The sequence below is a fragment of the Melanaphis sacchari genome, unplaced genomic scaffold, assembly GCF_002803265.2.
Source record: "Melanaphis sacchari strain LSU unplaced genomic scaffold, SCAv2.0 Contig2_pilon_pilon, whole genome shotgun sequence".
NCBI classification, from domain to species: domain Eukaryota; kingdom Metazoa; phylum Arthropoda; class Insecta; order Hemiptera; family Aphididae; genus Melanaphis; species Melanaphis sacchari.
Window position 1 is genome coordinate 4768700 of NW_020271173.1, and position 16785 is coordinate 4785484.

At 25.7% G+C, this 16785-nt stretch overlaps 1 protein-coding gene across 1 annotated transcript in view; it reads left to right on the plus strand.

The window, feature by feature from the left end:
* Positions 1-11391: 11391 nt before the first annotated feature.
* Positions 11392-16785, plus strand: part of LOC112595938 (venom dipeptidyl peptidase 4) — a 216854-nt gene continuing 211460 nt past the window's right edge. The window contains exon 1 of the mRNA XM_025341347.1: positions 11392-11920. The gene's annotated coding sequence lies outside the window, so the exon portion shown is untranslated. The remainder of the gene's footprint in view (positions 11921-16785) is intronic.

Sequence of the window (16785 nt, forward strand, 5' to 3'; positions counted from 1 at the left end):
ATAGGTTTTAGTTCTATACAGAGACTTTGAGTAATAGTTTATAAGTTTTATGTGAAATATAAATTTTGTATGATACTATGGTATAATATTGTATATTGAGAAAGTTTATTGTTGAACATATTAGTAGATAGTAAACTTTTAAGAAATATAGAATTTCGTGTAAAGGATTATTTTTTGTGTATAATATGAATATTTTATGTAGTCAAGTAACAACACAATTAGGCATTTTTAGTGTTAAAAATATATTTGTAATGATAATAAAAAAAAAAAAAAAAAAATCGAATAATAATATTAAGTAAGTAATTTTATATTATAAATCTGAAAAAATATGTGTACCTACTTCATTAAAAAAAACTACGTTTTTAATTTATTTTAATATTCAGTTTATTTTAATGTAGCAGAAGTTATTTTTTTTTTAAATAAAAATAATAACAAAATATTAAAATATTATTATCAATATACTTATTAAATATACGTAAAAACTATTAAAACGGTTATGGCAGTAACCATTATTTGTTATAAAATATTTTAGTAGAATTGTCATTTTAATATTTTCATAAGAAAATGAATTTGAAATGAAAAATACAACAGAAATAAAAAAGTAATATTTGAAAAAAAGTTTTTAATTCATATCAGTCTAAGTTAAATACTTATTTAGAGACTAAAGCATTTGGGGAACGGGTTGTTTTATAAATAAAAATAAAATTTTTGTTGGTGTAAAATTTAATCGTAGTATGTATTTTTTAAGTTACCCAATATTTTCCATTTCAAGGAAAGTTAATGAATGATATATATGCTCTTAGGGTTTTCAAAATTATTTTGCAATTTAGGTATCTTAAATTAGGTTATATTGGTACCTAAAATTTTGAGTTGTACTAAAAACATAATACATTGTTGTTTATTATAAAATATTACTATATTAAAATAAATGTAAAGTAACTTAATAAGTAGTGATATTTAGAGTTATCCAAGATCTGTTACTTGTTAGTTAAAAAATCAAAATATCTATACCTAGCCCAAATGCATATAATTGTATAAAATGGTTATATGATTCATTATATTGAGTAAATGTTTAACTTTTTTATTTTGTGTTAAATTTTACTTGTTTTCCAACACGTATGAAACTTAATCATTAGCATCTGCTCTAAGGTATGTAATTGTGTTCCAGACAACAGTACACCGTTGAAACTGTCAATTGTAATAATGTAAAATCGGAACAATTGTAACTTATATTATGTATTTTATGATTCATAATGAACATCAAGTAATAATGATTACTTGAATAGATAGTTTTACTATACTTATTTTTAATGTTAATCATATATTTTAAAACACTTAAACTGTACTTGACTAGAAAAATAAAAACTTCTAAAAATACAAATATATACTAAAATGTTATTACGTTTTATTGTGTAACATATTAATTTTATTATTTTTTGGAATTTATACCCTACATTTTTTTATAGTCTATTCGTTGTAACTTTTCATATTTAACTTATTTTTACTCCACTTTTCCATACAAAGAAATTTGAATGATATTCTCTTAGATGAATTAAATTTTAGATTTTGTTATTGATAATAATTCAATCATAAAGCATATGGTTGAAGAATCGCATATTTTCTAATATTTATTGTATATTGAATTTTTGTAAAATAAAAATTCAGAAATCAATATGTTTTAAATGTAGAATGTAAGTATTTTTGTAAAAATCTTAACATAATTTAAAAAATAAAATGAATATTAAATTCATGTGTTATAAACCAAATTTTGTTGTTTAATTTTAAATTCGTATATAAATGTGTGTATTTATACACAAAAATCAAGTTAAAAATAAATATTTTTATCATATAAATCATTATTTTATTATTAGTTTTCAATATATATTTAATCTATACTATAGACTATAGAGTATAGATCAAGTGTCACTAATTAATATTTTTAAAGGGCCTCATTAGGAATCTGAAAATTTTTCACGGACCATTAAAATTCTAAGCACATATTTTTAATATTATATAATAGGTATTATTTTAAAATTGGATGTAATGAGATTATTTTATTTTTTTTTCTATTGTTTATTAAAATTAAGAACATAATAAATATTACAAATATTTGAAAAAATTTAAAATATAAGGTTATCGTAATAAATGTTATTTATTCTTTGTCTGCGGGCTGGATACAATTTGTGTGAAATTTTGGTGACCTCCCCCCTCCTGCTATAGACTATTGTGTTATCTGTGTTATAAATTCTTAAATCATATCTACAATTATTAGTACAATATTAATTTATCTATTTATATGGATATACAGTTTTAAACAAGAATAACTAGATTTATAATTGGTGTTCTGAAATTAAATGACTGAAAGAAAAAGCAAGTAGAACAAAAATGATAAAAAAATAAATAAATGATTTTTATTTTTCACATTTTGTCAGTAAATTTGAGTTCACTATTATTAGATAATCATACTATCAGCGTTTACGTTAATTTATTACCAATATTCTAAAGTCAATTAATTTGATTAATCGTTCAAACACGCCTTTGCGGTTTGTACCCTAATAATATTACTCGCAGTCACCACATTATAGCTGATTAGTTTAAAACTAATATTTCAAGTAAAATATAGGTGCAGGTATGATATATCTACAAAGTATAAAAACCAAATTATAAGTAATTGGATACCTTTTTTTATTTTTAATGAGCTACGAAATATTTAAAACGAGAAAATTATTGAAGAATAAAATTATTTATTATATTATTGTTCAATACAATATTCATTATATTAGACATTTTTGTATCATAGCGTTAATTAAATTATATTTTTATATTTTTCATTAATAATTATCAAAATATCGTGTGTAATGTATATCGTTTATATTTTAAACTATTTATATATGAGTTTTTGAAAATAAACTTTATACTATTGAACTCTTAAACTATTGACATTTTGAATATATGTATAGATAGAATGAGCTAGAATATGGTAAAAAGCTGGAATGAGAGTTCACCAACTACTCTAATCCAAATTGAAATATTCGAATGGGAGTTTTGTATTTGGGTTTAATATTTTTTATATAAAGTCCAATATATATATTTAAATACAAGTAAGTATGAACTTATCATTTATACATTTTCAAGATCTTAAAATATTTTTGTGTAAAATAAATATTATATATATACGAGTATATATATGTACCAGTGGCGACTAGTGCGGTTTATTGAAGGAGAGGTATAGATATTTCCACTTTTCTCTACTATCACAACTTATCATCTCTAATTTCAGTTGATTTTAAATTTAACTCAAGCTTTTTATTGTGCACAAAAAAAACTTTTGATACAGATTTATGTGGTACTGAGGTAAGTATATGATAATACAAATATTTAATAAAAATACAACTATGGTTTTAAAATAGAATTATATTTTATAAACATAACAGTAATACATATTTAGTAATATTTTTAAATTCCAAATTGATTATCTTTTTTGATTCACCATTTTCTTTTCAATTGATAATATCGCTAATGAACTCGATTGTTATTAATTATTCTGCCATAGTATTTCGTAGATATGTTTATATCCTCTTAAATGTTGTAGAAGATCGTTCCAATTTTGCTGAGGTCATAGGTATTGTTGTTATGATACGCAGTTATTTATAGTAACAATAGTTTAAATATTTTTGAAAATATTTTTTACAAGTTGTTATCCATAATAAACTATTTTAAATTGATAGCACCTGTTAAGTCACGACAATATGTTTATAAATAATTTTTAATTCTATTTTGAACTTATTTTTATACAAAAAAGGGTAAGCTTCAATTGCATCGTAAACATATTGTTGCGGAAAATTGTTCTCATACAAAGTAAAATTAATGGATAAAAATAATTGAGACGCATTTAAATGAACTTTGTATTCGAACTAGTCTTTAACACAAGCAATAAATGTATCGCAGACTTCTTTTGCAACATCAATACTCGAAAGTAGTGTATCATTAGTTTTTATTTATTTATTTTTTTTTGACACTGGACTATTTCAATTAGCATTTTATTTTGAAAATGATCTACATTTTGCCTTTCTTTTTGAATATTTTTTTTTTTAATTGAGAAATCGTATCTTTTACCTTGATAGAGTCAATTTTTCATTTTTATAACTGATTGTGTAATATATCTTTACTTGTGGCATTAAACAATAAAAAACATATAACCAAAACATAAATTTTCCATAATTTAATATTCTACGTATAGAATACGTTTAATTAATTGGAATATTTTGATTAAATGCATTTTCAATCTCTTTCATACATTTTAATTAATAACTCAAAATTTTTGCACATAGTATTAACAATACTTTTTATACATTTCCATCCGGTATTCGCCGATAATAGGATTCTATGGTTGACAATTTTATTCAAAATAGAAACCTATTGTGAATAATTTGAAAAAAAAAGTTAATATATCAGACAAATTGGAAAAAAAATCGTACATCACGATTTTTTGCTGTAACTTGATTTAGAATTAAATTTCACTAGTGAGTATAACAATGAACGAAATATGGATTTTTGTATTCGTTTCTCATACGTTTTTAAACACTGGAAAGACAGCCACTCGTCACCAGTGGCGTAGGTATTTACGAGGGATGATATGGGGGATAGATTTCCCCCTTGACCTTTTTTTTATAGGTAGTTGTCTCATTTTTTATATTTTTCAATATGATACTACTATTAAATATGTCTGTTTTTTAAATGTTCTAGATGTGGTAATTGTACCGCTTTGATATACAGTTGCGTATTTAGGAATTTAGTATGCAAGAATGTTTATAATAAATCCGATAAGTAGTCGGTAAATAAAACAAAATGACTATAAAGACCATGGATTTACTTAGGGCGGGCTTATTTTTAGAAAATTTGTTACTAGTAAGTATAGGACTAGCGTATGATATCGTGATTCGTGATTATTATGAATAATAGATATTATAGTACGGTTGTCATTTCGAAAACACTTTATTTAATAAAATATAATTATAAACTAGTAATTATTAATTATTATATACTTTGTTTATTAGAACCAACTTAATAGATTGACTTTATTGGAATGTCATCGGTCGATACAAATTACAAATCATACTAGATCAGGTTACCAACAGTGCTTGATTTGGAAAAAAAATAGAAGGGGACTCATCGGATGTTTGATAAACAAACGTTCCACACAAAATTAACCGTAACATTACCATGGGGGCAAATAGAAGGGGTACGCTAAAAAAAAATTAAAAAAGAAGGGGGACTCCGTCTCCCCACGTCCCCCCTCAAATCAAGCACTGGTTATCAATGAACTGAGCATTAAAAAAACTTACTAGAGCATTAAAAACGTTTGAAATTGTGCTGATACATCTGTTGTTTTGTCAGGTATAATAGAAAAGAAATTGGCTTGTTTTATTTCATTTTTAATATTCTGTCGAATCACAAATAGCATAAATTCCAACATTTCATTTTGAAAGATTTTTTAAATCTGTAAATTGTTCAATAAATAATTTTAAATTGATATTCAATAATTCATGATTAAAATTAATAAGCTCACGAAATATTTCTGAATTATCTGAATCAGACATTTCATTATGTCCTTGAAGAGCAAGTTCGAATGCACTACAAAATTCAATATAATCTATGGTTTTCGATAAAATATAATAGTTGTTAGCTACAGTTTCATTGTTTTTGTGCACTAAGCCTATGCATTTGAAAATTGTTGTCTAATATAAAGTTTACCCAGAAGTTTTAGTTTTAAGTACGCATTTACATGAGTACTAATTTTATCATTTAAATAAGCTGAATTATTAATACCATTTTGTTAATAATTTTTATCACCGGAAGCACGATAAAAAAGTAAACAAGGAAAAAAAAAGGTTGGTTTTAGAAAATCTTTTAAATCCTCATGATATATTTACTTTAATTTGTATTATATTTAAACTTGGCATTGGTTTACCTAATTTTTTTATTCGAACTTTTTTTTTCAAGAAGTAACTTGGAAAGTTGATGTTCGAATCTAACCTAACCGTAACGTCCATAATCATGATGCCAAAAAAAAAAAAAAATAAAAATAAAATAATAACAAATAAATTATTGTAAACATAATACCTACTATTAATTATTATTATATTAAATTACATTATGTCTTATAAGGCGATGAGCATTGAAAAAACAAATTAATAAATTGTAAAATTTACTATTAATTGTTTACAGTTCTATACCTCGTGGTTAACTTACTTTGTAGGTACTTACTAAATTTTGGCTTGTGACTACAACCGAAGATCTCAGCATAAGATTACAACGGAACGATAAGACCAACAATTCGAGTAAATCGTAATAAAATTAGAATCAGGACACAAAATAGTTTGTGTCCGAAAAAGCCATAATAATTCCTGTCGACAAGTGAGGAAAATCTATTGCTGTTAATCGGGGCACAATGAATATTCTGTTAGCTGCCTAGTGCTCATGTACTACGTACGTACGTATTGTACTGTAGACTTACAGGTAAGAACGCTCGCATCCGAACCTATTTTTTTATTACAATAATATTGTTGAATATAACTAACTAAATATTTTGATAAAACTACGGAAACAATACATTATAAATTATAATACATTAAACTTTAATTTAATATGCATTCTTTAATAAATTTATTTATTTTTAAATATTTTAGGTAGGGCATGTACCCGCGTGCCTCATAAAACAAACCACCACTGATTTGTATATAATGTATTTTAGGTCTGTATTTTTGAAATTTGTAGTAGAAAAAAATTTGATGATCTTCAACGTTTTTATTTGCCATTGTCTTTTCTTATGATAACGAGTTTATCTTTGGAGTTAAATAATGTAATTTTTGTGAAGTTTCGTGTCTCACTCAAATGTAATTGTGAATGTAAATTTTAAGTATTTATTCCCTAATTGACTTAATTGTTTTTTCAATTTATATACGTTTAAAAGTTAAAACGTTGAGTTCTGGCTTTTTAATTTCTATGACCATGGACCACGCAAGAATGTTTTTGTGGTTAAGGTGATTTTAAATTCAAGATGAGAATACGACATTTTTATAAAATAATTTGTGGTAGGTACATTAAAACAGTTAAAATATCGAGTTTGATACCAGTCTTAAGAGAATAACTAGATAAGTACGCTCCAAATATTTTTAAATAATTTATTAATGAAAAGGATATATATTATATTATATAATGGTTCTTTAATATTAAAATTTATTAGTCATCATTTTTTAGTTAATTTATTTCACGGTAAAAATGATTTTGGAATAAAATGTGTTAAGTATTATGCGTGGTAATTTATTATATTTCAAGATTTGATTTTGAGAAGTTGTGTTGCGTAATACTTCAAAACTCATCTTTTACGATGACTCAGAAGTTTACAACTATACCCAATACAAATCGACTATTTTATGCAAGCTGTCGGATAAGTGGGTAGAATTTTTTTTCTCGGAACACTTATTATGTGAACATTGGATGATTGCACTTTCGTAAAATATAAAAAAATAAATAAACATACGAAGAGAAAATATAATGATATAATTATGATAATAATAATAATAATAAAAACAACAGTAACAACAATAAAACAACAACAACAACAATAATAACGCACAAAAGAGTTGCGTGGCTAAAAACTTGTACATTACATACAACTTCAGGACCGTGGACGTCGACATAATATTATTTTATTTATGCACACTATCCATTGTGCAATAATAATTATGTTGTCATTTTCGTTCGGGACAGCGTTACGGCTGGCCGGAATTTCGCCATAGTTCGGCACACTGACAAGCGGTGGCTAAGTACACTTATCCACGCGCTATAACGTGTGGAACTACCGCTAACGAAATACGCAATGGCGGAAGAGTATTGAAATATTGTTATTCATAAAACTATATCGACGAAAAATGACGGAAAACTGTCTGTTTAAACGCCTAACTGATAGAACTGGGTAGAACTCTGAGTTCTTTATAATGTCGAGCCGTATAAATCCTTTTTCTTTAGATAGGTGTGTATTCATGTTGCACGATTTTGTTGAATTTCAAGTGGTTTTATAGCATTATCGGAAAAACCGACCTAAACTAATAGACCGTATCGGAAGATATAGCTGGCATGTAGAGTGCGTTGCGTGCGCAGTACATACGATTTCAGTAGATATGGATAATATGTTTAGTTTGTAGAGTTTGAAGATAATATAGACTATTTAATTTGATGATCAAGTGTTCGACGTGTATAGGTTCGACGTGTGTGTCTAATCACCGAAGATTTCAATCAGTAATTAGACCGACTTAAATATTTCACTCTTATTGTTACTCTCTAATTATTTTTTTTTTGATATTATTTTTGATAACTGTATCATTACAACTATACTGACTAGACGTCTGTACTAAAGTAAAAGTATAGAGAAACGGTTTGTGATTTGTGATCGTTAAACATGTGCTTCAATTAGATTTAAATCCAATTGTTGAGTTTCTTAAAGATGTGATCTAAATGCGAGTAATTACATTTTGGTGGCATTCTAGTATACAAGTATAATATTAGGTATGCTAATATACGATTTAAAACCGTGTTCGGCTAACATGTCTAGATAATCATTATTTATGTTTCCTAAGATATCAATGTTCATATTATTTTTCATTTAGAAATATATCTGAATTTTCTTTTTCAAAAAAGTTATGTAATTTTACAATGAAATCCTTACTACTGTTACTTACTGATAATCTATGTAGGTACGCAGTAAAATACTATATGTGTATTATTTATACATAGTGACAATTTTAAGATGTTTCTTTTAACAGACCTAATTCATATAAATTTACCATTAAGCTAACTAAATTTTACGAAAATTATTATTTCATCATTTTCGTTTCGTTTAGTGGGTGAAAAATATGTATTATAATATTATTTATAACCATTTATTGTACTCACGTTGTCTTCTTCATTATGCCATATTTTAGTTAACATGAGAATATCTATTATTTTATAATTTATTTAATTTTTTTAATACTACAGAAGTTCATCAAAATTCGCATTTATACTACGTATGATGGTACTCATTACATTTAAAAAAGCATTTTTGTTATTATTAAGATTAAAATTAATTTTAATATCAGTTACTGATTCAAAATATCTAGTACTGTAGTTATTATATTTTTTTTTATCACAACTAATATATTAGTAATTTAAAGATAAGAAAAAATGTCTCTATTTTAATATTAAAGAAAATTATGCAACTTTTGAGATTGGTATTTCATCATTAACAATTATTGTTTTAGCTCTAGATTTTTTTTTATCGAAAATTGTATTATTTTTGAACAATATATATTTGTAACTAACCTGTTTAGCTGTAGTTCTTGTTTTGAAAAATACATTTCTGTGTGTAGAACTCGTTAAAATATACAGCAAATTCACTTTATATTAAGTTTACATATTTCGTAAATAGTTTTTGGTTTTTTTTTTACTATTCCATAAATTTGTTTTTTTCATTTACGGAATTAAAGCGTACAAATAATTTTTTAGGTTTATCAGAAAGTGTCGATGATAGTAGAAAAGCTTTTCGAGTTGTAATATCTGTACTTAATTCGGATATAATTGTTTGTAGTTTTTGTACCAATTTCATTTTTGATCTCAGGTACGTCTAAAATGTCTACACGACACTTCAATGTTTTTTGTTCAAGTTTGTTTAAACGTCTCGACAAAGTTTCCGTTTCTTTCTTTAATAATTTTTCTTCCATAATTCTTTTATTTTTTCTCTAAAATTGTTTATTGTTGAAAACAACTGTTTTAATTGATGGTTAAAATCATCAAACTGAGAACTCGTAAAATTCCCAAAATTCACAACACTTTTCAGTGTTTTATCGGTAACTGTTTTTCCCGGCGAAATAGTTGATGAAACTGATGTATTTTTCGTTTTGCAAGTTGAACAAAATCATTTTTTCTTTAAAATGTTCGATATTTTTCTATAGTTGACTTGTCTATGGTCTGCGAAGTTGAAGTGTAAAAACTCTTAACATAAAACACAACTGATGTCGTCGCCTTGAAATACATCTTCATTAAAAATTAAACACAATATGACGTATAAAATAATTATTAATCAATAAATAAAACTATATTTAAGAGACTATAAATATTGTAATCGAACATTACAAGTTTCTGCAATAAAATTCAGTATATAACTAAATAATTTGTATAATAACCACTTCGAAACACAATAAAACAGCAACTGTACAACGACAAGTTGACAACTACAGCGATGGGGTAATATTATTATTAGTACGGTATAGTACTATAGTATTACAATATTATTAATGTATTTTTATAGACCATCGTGATAATATGTGGATTAAACCGTAAGATTATTTGGGGGAAAAACTCTCCATTTGCTGCGTAATACGTCTATGCCATGTGTTTAGTTATTAAACAATAAAATTTACATAATTAATATATCTAATAAAGAAAAAAAAATAACGCTAACATGTGTACATGTATATGATGTAAAATAGCCTAACAAATTTCACGTCGAGTTTTACTGTTTTTCTCATAATTTCACAGTCAACTTATACTTTTCCGCTCATATGCTTATTGTAATTACTATAAAAAATTGTATATATTCAAATAAATGTTAAAAAAAAAAAAAACCTAATAAAGATCACTATAGATTATTCAATTCGTTCTATTTTCGGTTATTATCTTGTCGCAAACGTAGCGATTCATTTACATATTTATGTATGTATAAAAAATTTTGATAATAACGACTTGTGAGTTGTGCTGTTTGTATAATATAGTTAAATCATACGGCGTTGGAGCCCCTCTCACCTATTAAACATATATCCCTCGCCCATCACCTAGTAAATATTCCTCTCTCGTCGTCAGCGTAAACCCGATAAGTTGTTATAATTGCGCTACCTACATAGTCGTATATACACTTACGCCCATTAATATAATATTAACATTATTACTATTTGTAGCGAACTCGACGGGTAAGTCCATCACGGATGTTGCACCGCACGTGCGTGACGACAATAATTATTATTATTATTATTACTATTATTATTATCGTTGTCGTCGTTACACGACAACGCGTAGTCGCCACCACCGCCGTCGAGTAGGTACTTTAAGCACGGCGGTGGCGCGCGCGATTTTTGGGGTGGCGGCGGCGTACAATAAACGTGGCGCAACCTCTCGCCCCGCGGCCGAGTCACATTATTATTATTATTATTATTATTATTACCGTCTGCCGACCGTCGTCGGCCGGTCGTTGCACGTCGTCTCGCCGATCCCGCCAACAGCCGGTCATCACCGTTGCATTTGTTTCCGGATGCCGTCGAACCGTCGCGCGGACGATGATCGCCAAATAACGACAACGACAATATATTTTGTCGACCGTACATGAAGATTTGCTGCCGCACCGCCGTATGCCAATTTATTCATAAATTTGTATACCTGCTTACCGCGGTCGGTTACCGTTCTCGCCATCCGGACCGTAGTCATTACGATATACTAGGTACTGCACGCTCCCGCGTCAATTGAGTCGCATACCGCGGTAACCCGCCGCCGCCGCCGTGTACAACGTGTGCGGAGAAAATTTTTTAACCGTCAAAACTTACTTCCGATCACTTTAATTGCGTCGCGGTCGTCGAATCGACGCGAAAATTACACCGACAACAACGTCGTGACGCGTCCGTTCGTCTCGGAAAATTTATAATTATTATTACACACACACTATTTAGTATTTTTTAATTGTTCGTTTTTTTCAACAGTTATTTTAGCGATTTACTTAAACCTTTTCTTATCACAATAGCCACCGGCGTACGCGAATGTAGTTTAGCGTATTCGACGCGGCGTAGTTTAATTATAAGTATGTACACCGAGGATAAAGTCCATCATATTCACTGTGAGTATTATAAATTATATTGTTATTATGTGTCATGCGTCATGTCATGCCGTACAAGTACAACTATTCTTTCGTAACGCAAAATATTGTACCTACCTACATGATAATTATAATATAATGACAAGCACAGCTGATAATGTTATTAAGCTTGTATAAATTATAATGACCTCTTGCATATACATTATAATGGTTTTCAATCAGTGGTACGTGGAAAGCTTGTAGGTACTATATATATATTATATGAGGACATGCGGTACGCTAAGAGAATTATTATTATTTTATTTTTAATTATTTCTAATAAAATTTATAAAATTATTATTATTAAGTAATATGAATAAGTATGAATTTATGAATACCTCCTTTAAATTAAATTTGTGGCTGAGGCATAAACTTACAAAATAATTACATAATTATTAATAAAGCTTTGAACAATATAATAATTATTAACTAATTAACTTTTTTTTTCTTGTCTTGCTAATAACATTTATACTAATTCAAGTATGAGTTCTTAATAACAAATGAAGGTAATAGATTAATAGGTATGGAATGGTCAACGAAATCAAAAGCCTTTGAAATGTCCATAAATATTCCTTCTGTTTTTGTACCTTTGTCAAGTGACTCATAAATAAACTTATTTGTACTAATGAAGGTTAGTTTTCGTTCTAATACTGAGTCTAAAACTAAATCTGTGTATTGAGAGAAAATATAGGCTTATTATTGTTTATGATTTGTTTGTCTCTATTTTTGTGTAAAGGTTTGACTATAGTTTATTTAAATGTATTTCGAAATAATTTATATTTTTTACTTTGATTGAAGATATATGTTAGAGCTTTAAAAATACAATCAGTTACACATTTCAAAATTTTTATAGATACGCTATTAAAACCAGCAATTGTTTCATATTTTAAGCTCTTATAATTTGAATAATCTCCAATTCACTTATAATTTAATTAAAATAGATATCAAATAGTTTATTTGTTGAGTTTTCTATACAATTAAAACAAGACGTACCTAATACTGTTTGCACATAAGTCTGCGCTTCTCAGTCAGGTATGGCTAAATTCAATCTGACTATCCATCCTCCCCCCACGGTCACGGTTATAAAAGAAAAAAAATTATGCTTTCCATTTTTATGAATATCAATTTAATAATAATAATAGTTATAACTTGTAATATTCAACATATAGTTATGTAATTGAGATATCAATGGAAGATCTAAAGTTAACTCACATTTTAAGCTGATTATTAGGACTTAAATAGATATATTAAAATAAACTTTGTTTGAAAATAAACGCTTATACTAATGTTCAAACTGTATAGCAATAAGTAATGTTAAGGTTTATTATATTTGTATTAGACCATTTGATCATTTGACTATTTTAATTATTCAATTTGGAGTATAATATTTCATTTTTGAATACTAACAAAATAAGTAATTTGGAAGTAGGTTTTGAACAATAAAAAACTAGTACAAGTGTAAAAAATCCATAAATAATTTGTTCAATGGGATTTAATCAAAATGTCACAATGATTATAATACGACACGGCAGAATATTGTTTTCATTAACATACCTAATAAACAAAATACAGTTAACTAAAATATATATATACAAATTAATTAATTAATTTCATTTATAAGCTTTGTTATATCTAATCTATTAATACAAAATCATAAACAAAAATTGAAAAAAAAATTAAATGTCCACGCATTACACATAATAAACTGAAATATTTTGGAAATTAATGTCAATAATTTTGATTAAATTATTGTAAAAAACTTGTATTTCATAAATATTGATATTTTTAATAAATTTATTTTTATTTTTATTTTCCGTAAATTTTTTGAAAAGTACCAAACATTTTTTACATGTTTTAAAATTCTAAAATACCATTTGTAATCAGAAATTATTTTCAATATTGAAAAATTTTATCTGGTTTTTACAGTTAACTTTATTTATATTTTCTAGTGAAAAATAAAAACATTTATTTAATTTACTCAATATGTTTTAGAATCTAAAAAATAGAATTTTTTCTTCGATGTTTATAAAATGAGAATACACATAAGAATACAAAAAAATGATCAGGTACTGATGCTATATCATTCGTATCACGATTTTTTTCCGTCTGTAATCATCCACAATTTGAATAATAATATTAATGCATAACAATATAAAATAATCATTTAAAAACCAATCAATTATAATCTATACTTTTGGGCAAAATGATTTCATTTAAGTAATTTTTATCACGAACAAATAAAAAAAATGATCAAAGTGTTATTAAATTAAATGGCAAATTGATCAATCAAGTTATTTAAAGCTACCTATTTCAATTTCGTTTGGTATAACTGTGCGAGACTTATTTTTGAGAATGCAGATCTGGCTTATAAAATTCATTGACTTCTATTGTGATCGCCAAACAAATTGAGCCAAGACATTTTAACAATTTTCTGCTTTTTGAAAAAATAGATATTACCCTCCTAGCTTTAGTATAATGTTTCTTAATAAACTTATTTCTAGTTTTGTTAATTTATCAACCCATTTACAGAAAATCAACTATATAGTGCCTACACATCAATCGAAAATGACCATTCCTTAAAAGCATAATAATTGTCTGTCAATGATTACATTTATTATTTCTCATCTAAATCATTATTAGATTAACGCATGAAAATTATGTATATCGTCAATGAAGAAACTAGTATTAATTTCTGATGAATTTTGAAATAAATTTATCAAATTGTATCTACAAAAAATATTTTAAAAGATTCACTTTCATTTGTTTATTATTTTATAGATGAAAACAGTTTATTCGTAAGATAGAAATTTAAGTTTTACTAAATTAATTTTTTAAAATATGTAGATTAATTTATAGATTAAACATATTTATACTATGAACCTAATCACATTGTTTTACAAAATAAGGCAATATTGGTTCAAAATATAATGACAATCCGTTATATAATAATTAAATATTAGTATTATTTATAAATATAATGTTTTTGACAAAAATAAATCAACCTACCGTAATATTAATAATAAAATAAATTACTTTAATAACGATGTTAAAAAAAAAACATATTATGATATATATTTAGTGATATAGGCTAACATCTACATCTTTGATCAGAAAATCATTTTTCGTATACAATTATACATTATGAAATTTAAATTTAAATCATCTATTAATAACGACCCGTTTAATACCTACAACAGAGCTATACCTAATTACCCACCTATTTAATTTTATTTCTCTTGATACGTGTTAATATTTAAATTGAAAATTTTAGCACAAAATATAGTTAAAATTATTATTTTATTAGATAGTTGAAATCAAAAAACTTAATACTAAGATAATTGCGTACTATATTGTTTTAAAATATAATATATATATTTTTATCGACAAAATTTAATCCAAATTAACTATATTAATAAATTGATTTAATTAACTTTTTTTAAATTTTATGTCAAAATATACAATCTATATAAGATGACATAATATGTATATTTGATAACTGATAAGAGACAAAAGCATGAGTATACACAAAAAAAAAAATGAGTAGCTATATTAATAAGTAAAAATAATATTGAGTATGTAGTTATTTTGATACTCATTATCATAATTATATAATATATAGTTTGTGTAATGTGTATACTTCGAAAAATCTCACTGACGTCAAAGTATTATAATTATTAACCATGTTACTAGAGGTAAATTAACAACTATTATGTATAATATTTTATATTTGAATGATTTTGTAATATACTACTATACAATAAAAATATTTTTTTTTGTATTTTTAGTTTATAAAACCTATACGAATAATTATGTTTTAGGATCTAAGCTATAATTTACAAATAATAAATCTATACAAATTTTTTTTTTTTTTAATTGAAAAGAATAAAAAACGACAGGAATGTATCATAGTAAATTTTAGTAAAACATTTTATTAGATAATGATAATAAAAAAGTACACAAATATCATAATTATCTTACTATATTATTATTATTATTATCGGCGTGTTTTTTCAGATTTCTAAAAAAAATTCATCTTATTATTGTCTAATGATACGTATTTCAAATGAAACTAATGATTGCCTCCTTCAAGTTCTTTTGAATGTACATCAATCGTAGTAATTTATATTCAAAGATTCAACGTTTCTACTCTTAATGCAGCCATGATATATTTTACTGTATTCATACAATGTGTAATACCAATGAAGTCAAGTCTATATTTATGTAGGTAGAACTTGTCTAGTCGTCATACAAATAGGTGATATTAAAAGAAAAAAAAAATACATTTACTTAAATTTTCCAGCAAATTTTTGTTGGTATAATGAATCTAATTTAAAATTTATAAATAAAAATAAATAACATTGATTTATTTAAACTATGCGTAAAAATTTAATAGCTGTATGTTTGTTAGTAATCGGTTAACTTTGAAACTACAGAACTAACTACAGGTAACACATTTTGCACCCCTGAGTCTAAGTCCTCGAGACTGAGAGTATGTCTTAGCTTTATGTTTCAACCCATAAAAGTAGCTATAGGATGGCTCACACATAAATTGTGTTGTTGTTCTCGAAAATTGAATATTTTTTTTATTTATACATAAATTTTCAATTGGTTATAGAAATAAAATATACTAATATTTTAATCTATATCATATGTATAAATTAATATAAGCTTATAACTTATATACATTTTAAAAATCACTCAATCGATTTTGACAAATATTTTTCTTAGGGATATCAGAAAAATGTAGAGAGTAATTTTAATCATATTCAAAAAATTACCTACTAGTATATTTAATTCGTCACTGACGGATTATTCACCTCAGTTTAATTACAAAAAGCGAGGTACAC